General features: G+C 45.1%; 1 long non-coding RNA gene across 1 annotated transcript in view; it reads left to right on the top strand.

Moving 5' to 3' along the window:
* The first annotated feature begins 2756 nt into the window (after positions 1-2756).
* The window catches only part of LOC140201847 (uncharacterized), a 33921-nt gene continuing 30362 nt past the window's right edge, over positions 2757-6315 (top strand). The window contains exon 1 of the long non-coding RNA XR_011886972.1: positions 2757-2918. This is a non-coding gene — a long non-coding RNA (uncharacterized lncRNA). The remainder of the gene's footprint in view (positions 2919-6315) is intronic.

The raw sequence follows: 6315 nt of genomic DNA, 5'->3' as shown, positions 1-6315 counted from the left end.
GGCCATCCTCAAAAACTGGGTGACTATGCAAGAAGGGAGGTAGGCCACCAAGAGACCTGTGACAATTCTGGAGGAGTTACAAGCTTCAGTGGCTGAGATGGGAGATACTATGCATACAACAACTGTTGCCCGGGTTCTCCACCAGTTGCAGCTTTAAGGGAGAGTGGCAAAGAGAAAGCCACTTTTGAGAAAAAAACTCTCATGAAATCTCAGCTGGAGTTTGCCAGAAGGCATGTGGGAAACTCTGAAGTCAGCTGGAAGAAGGTTCTATGGTCTGATGAAACCAAAATTGAGCTTTTTAGCCATCAGACTAAAGGCTATGTTTGGCTTAAGCCAAACACCGCACATCATCAAAACCACACCATCCCTACTGTGAATGACGGTGGTGTCTTCATCATGCTGTGGGGATGCTTCACTGCAGCAGGCCCTGAGAGGCTAGTGAAGATAGAGGGTAAAGTGAATGCAGCAAAGTACAGGGAAATCCTGGAGGAAAACCTGATGCGGTCTGTAAGAGAACTGTGACTTGGGAGAAGATTTGTTTTCCAACAAGACAACGACCCCAAGCATAAAGCCAAAGCTACACAGGAGTGGCTTAAAAACAACACAGTCCTGGAGTGGCCAAGTCAGAATCCATACCTCAATCCATTGAGAATTTGTGGCTGGACTTGAAAAGGCCTGTTCACTCATGATTCCCATGCAATCTGACAGAGCTTGAGCGGTTTTGTAAAGAAGAAAGGGGATAAATTGCAGTGTCCAGATGTGCAAAGCTGATAGAGACCTATCCACACAGACTCAAGGCTGTAATTGCTGCCAAAGGTGCATCTATTCAATACTGACTTGAAGGGGGTTGAGTAATTATGCAATCAAATACAGTATTTCGTGATTAATAATCATAATTAATTTACACCAATTTGTAGAAATTTGTTTTCATTTTGACATGAAATAGTCTTTTCTGTTGATCAGTGTCAAAAAAGCCAAATTAAATCCACTGTGATTCAATGTTGTTAAAAAAAGACACGAAACTTCCATGGGAGGAAATACTTTTTAGAAGCACCATAGGTATCAAACATGATGGTTAGCAAACGTGTGATGGGTCAAATCTGAGAAAGTCTCCAGATGCTGGAAATCCAAAGCGACACGCACAAAATGCTGGAGGAACTCAGCAGACCAGGTAGCATCTATGGAAAAGAGTAAAGAGTCAAAGTTTCAGGCCAAGACCTTTCATTAGGACTAAGTAGGAAGGAGAAGTCAAAGCAAGAAGGTGGGGAGGAGGGGAGGAAGAAGTACAAGGTGGTAGGTGATAGGTGAAACCGGGAGAGGGGCGGGACTGAAGTGAAGAGCTGGGAAGTTGATTTGGTGAAAGTGGTAAAGGGCTGGAAAAGGGGGAATCTGATAGGAGAGGACAGAAGACCACGGAAGAAAGGGATGGGGAGGAGCACCAAAGGGAGGTGATGGACAGATGACGAGATAAGTTGAGAGTGGGAAACAGGAACGGGGAATTGTGAAGCGGAAGAAGGCAATTACTGGAAGTTAGAGAAATCAATGTTCATGCTATCAGTTTGGAGGCTATTCAGATGGAATATAAGGTGTTGCTCCTCCAACCTGAGTGTGGCCTCATCGCGGCAATAGAGGAGGCCATGGACTGACATGTCAGAGTGGGAATGGGATGTAGTATTGAAGTGGGTGGCCACCAGGAGGTCCTGCTTTTCGTGCAGGAGGAAGTGAAGGTGCTCGGCGAAGCAGTATGCCAAATGGTCTGTTTCTAAGCTGTTATATCTGTATTGCACTATGTCTCTATGAGTCCAAAGACCTCAGCGGTCTGGGATTAGATTCCTAGCCCACACTCCACCTCTCTCCATCACAGTTTCCACATAACCAGTCACCCTGGAGATAGGGCTCAGTCATACACTGGAACAGCTCCTGCCTCCCAAGAACTGGAAGTCCTCCACCGGGATTGGGATCGGATCCAGCTGTTGCTGTGGCTGGCTGCAGAACGTTTCCTATCTGAATGGATGCCAGGCCTGTCAGCTTATGGCTGAGTGAGCTGCCAAGGCCAAAGATGTGCAGAGTATGGAGCCACAGCTCCTCAGCAAGCCAGGAGAGTGAATACAAGGTGTTGCTCCTCCCCGCACACCTCCCCCCACCCGAGGGTGGCCTCATCTTGGCACAAGAGGAGGCCATGGACCGACATGTGGGAACAGGAATGGGAACGGGAATTAAAATGTTCGGCCACCTGGAAGTTCAGCTTTTGGAGAATGGAGCAGAGGTGCTTGACAAAGTGGTCCCTCCTCAATTTATGACGGGAGTGAAAGATTGTTAAATTTCTCGAAATGCTGCTTTTTATATGGATGCTTAATTAAGTCCCCTTTATAAATGCGCCGGGGAAAGCAATTCAGGAACAGTTTCTTCCCCTCTGTTATCAGATTTCTGAATGAACACTGAACCCATGAACACTACCTCACTACTTTTTCCTCACACTACTTACTAATTTAAGTATATTTAAACACTTTTTACTCTAATTTACAGCTTTTATTATTACATATTGTAATGTACTTCTGCCACATAACAACAAATTTCACAAAACATGCCAGACTCATCCTCCCACAGACAGCCAAGAATCTCATGGGCTCACGTCCCATCCCCAGGTGCTTGGCCTCGAGGCCGCACACTTCGCCTGAACCCTCCCTGACCTCCCTTGGGTCCGGCACAGCACCAGATCGCTCTATCAGCCTGAAAACACGTCACCGAAATGTAGATCACAGGCTCCCCCAGCAGCAGAACCACACTTGAAAGCAAAAGAAGTAGTTTCGTGAATCGTCTGAAGGATGTTGCCCTCAACTGTGTTGCTCGCTGACGCCATCTTCTTCCAGGTCCCTGATGGTTCAGGATCCGGTATAATGATTTGATCTGTATGAACAGTAAGTAAGACAAACTTTTCACTGTGTCTCAGTACAAGTACCAATAATAAACCAGTTCCAATACCAATTTCTATTCCTTCAGTCTCTCTGTTAGATGCAATATACTACTCAAACAGGGAAATTACCCCTAGAGACCTGATCAATATATTTATACCAAAGTTAATATTACCGAGAGTACTTCCACAAGTGTTGCTTGACCCTCTGAGTTTATAAGACCATAAGATGTAGAAGTTTTCCCAGCAGTTTATGTTATGCTCTGGATTCCAACGCCTGTAGTCTCTTAGAGTCATAGAAAAGTACAGCACAGAAACAGGCCCTTCGGCCCATCTAGTCCATGCTGAACCATTTAAACTGTCTACTCCCTTCAACCTGCACTGGGGCCATAGACCTCCATACCCCTGCCATCCATGTATCTGTCCAAACTTCTCTTAAACCTTTGAAATCTTGGTTTTATGAAAACATATTAATTTATGAAAATATATTAATTTTTTTAAAAACTGGAACCAAAATAAAAGCATAAAATGGTGAAGATGGTCAACAGGCCAGGTATAATCTGTGGAGCGAGAAAAGCTGAGCTACAGGCCTAAACCATTAACTCTTTTTCTCTTTCCACGCACTCTCCTTGCCTTGCAGTATACCATCAATCTGCTATGCAACTGTTCGAAAATCCTGGCAGTAGAGTCTGTAGGTGCAGGAACCTGGAGCAATGTGCATGGTGTTGGAGGAACATAGTGGGTCAGGCAGCATCTGTGGAGGGAAGTTCATGGTCAACGTTTCAGGTTGAGATCCTCTGTTATTTCCGTCCCGTAGATGCTGTCTGATCCATTGAGTTCCTCCAGTGTCTTTTTAAGTTGCTATTTGAAATTCCTGATGGTTCGGGATCTGGTTGATGAGGTGACATTTGTCTTCCTCCCTTTAACATACTAGAGCCCCAGTTCCTGTGTGCCATTTCAATTTACAAGGTGCACTGGAAATTTTATTAAAGTATCATAATATCTAAATACAGTTAATTAACAGTATGTTGAAATATTAATGGAAATGACACCTAAAAGAGTCATAGAGCATTCCAGCACAGAAGCAGACCCTTCAAGCAGTCTAGTATGTGCTCAGCAGGTCCTCTGCCTAGTCCCATCTACCTGTCCATTGCCCCCTCATCCATGTATCTATCCAAACCTTTCTTTAATGTTACAATTGAACTTGCATCTCCCACTTCCGCTGGCAGTTCATTCCACACTCACACCACCCTCTGAGTGAAGAAGATCTCCCTCAGATTCCCCTGAAATATTTCACCCTTCACCCCAAACTTATGACCTCAAGTTCTCTTCCCACCCAACTTGAAGGGAGAAAAGCCTGCATGCATTCACCCCATTTATATCCCTCACAGTTTTGTATACCTCTACAATATTTCCCCTCGTTCTCTTGCGCTCCAGGGAATAAAGTCCTACTTATTCAAACTTTCCCTATAACTCAGGTCCTGAAATGCTGGCAACATCCTTGTAAATTTTCCCTGCACTCTTTCAAGCTGGTTCATATCATTCGTGTGAGCAGCCCAGAACTGCACACAATGCACCAAATCAGCATCACTGACATCTTGTACAACCCCAACACAACATCCTGACTCCTGTATTCAATACCTTGATTATGAAGGCCAGTGTGCCAACAACTCTCTTTATGACTCTAGCTACCACTTTCAAGCACTTATGGATCTGTATTCCCAGGTCCCTTTGTTCTACAGTGCACCTCAGAGCCCTATCATTTACTGTGTAAGTCCTACCTTAGTTTGTCCTCCCAAAGTGCAACATCTCACACTTTTCTGCGTTAAATTCCATCTGCCATACTTCCACCCATTTTCCCACCTTGTAAAGATCATGCTGCAAGCTCCAATAACTTTTCTCACTGTCCACTGTGCCCCAACCTTGGTTTTATCTGCAGACTTGCTGATCTATTAGTTTACCACACTTTTGCCTAACTGTTAGTTCAAAAATTCTGCCAGTCCAGCGCCACTGATCTTCTGAATGTGTTGGATGTCTGTCCCCTTGCAGCAGTCTGAGATGTTCATCCTTGCTCCTTCCTGACTCCAAAGGTTCATTTATTATTATCAAAGCATGTATCTGTATACAACTCTGAAATCTGTCTTCTCCAGATAGCCACAAAACAAAGAAAGAACATGAAAGGTATTCTGAGAGATACGTCAAACCCACCCCCCCACCCCTGTACAAAAAAGAACGGCATCCCAATCATCAACCCCTCCCCTCACATAAAACGGAAAAGGAACATTGACCCCCCCTCTCCCAAAAAAAACCCTTCCCTCAAACAAAAAACTAACTCCAGTGGTCAAAGTCTAATGTGCATACATTTCCTAAGACTTGCGAGTGGAAATTACTTCAGAAATCAAGTGTTTTATTTGACTCATGGCTGCACAGAGAAATCTGTGGTTGCTTTTATCCAATTTGATCTACCCTTGCTCTGTAATTGAGATGTGAGTAGGATTTAATGGGTTGCGATTAGGACACAGTCTGCAGGTCAGGCAGCATCTATGCAAGTGAACAAACAGCCGATGTTTCGGGCTGAGACTCTTCATCAGGAGTGGACAGGAAGGGGGAAGCTGCCAGCATAAAAAGAGTGGTGGGGGGGGGAGGCAAGAGGATAGCTAGGAAGTAATAGGTAAAGGGCTGGAGAAGAAGGAATCTGTTAAGAGAGAAGAGAGGACCATAGGAGAAAGAGGAAGGAAGAGGGGACCAGGGGAAGTGATAGGCAGGTGAGAAGAGGTAAAAGGCCAGAATGGGGAAAAGGGGAAGAAGGGTGGGAGGAGGGAAAAAAAATTACTGGAAAGAGAAATTGATATACATGCCATCAGGTTGGAGGCTACCCTAACAGAATATAAGGTATTGCTCCTCCACCCGGTGATTATGGCATCCCGTCTCTGACAGTTGGTTACCGAGAACTGGTTCTTCAAATGCATTAATCATCTTCTGGTATACAAGAGGAATTCTTCTGTTGTACCAGTAATAGTAAGCCTCGAATACACTCAAAATTGGGCCTACCACCACCACAATAGGTCTTCATGGATGCAATCTCACTGGCTCTCCGCTCAGACTTGAGCTACCCTGGACAAAAGAAGGACCTAAACACGAGGAAATCTGCAGATGCTGGAATTTCAAGCAATACACATCAAAGTTGCTGGTGAACGCAGCAGGCCAGGCAGCATCTATTGGAAGAGGTACAGTCGATGTTTCGGGCCGAGAACATTCGTCAGGACTAACTGAAGGAAGAGCTAATAAGAGATTTGAAAGTGGGAGGGTGGGGAGATCCGAAATGATAGGAGAAGACCGGGGGGCGGGGGGTGGTGGCGGTGGTGGAGGGATGGAGCCAAGAGCTGGACAGTTGATTGGCAAAA

Source organism: Mobula birostris, chromosome 8, assembly GCF_030028105.1.
Source record: "Mobula birostris isolate sMobBir1 chromosome 8, sMobBir1.hap1, whole genome shotgun sequence".
Classification (NCBI taxonomy): Eukaryota; Metazoa; Chordata; class Chondrichthyes; order Myliobatiformes; family Myliobatidae; genus Mobula; species Mobula birostris.
The sequence above is the reverse complement of the archived record's forward strand: the minus strand, read 5'-3'. Positions and strand labels throughout refer to the sequence as shown.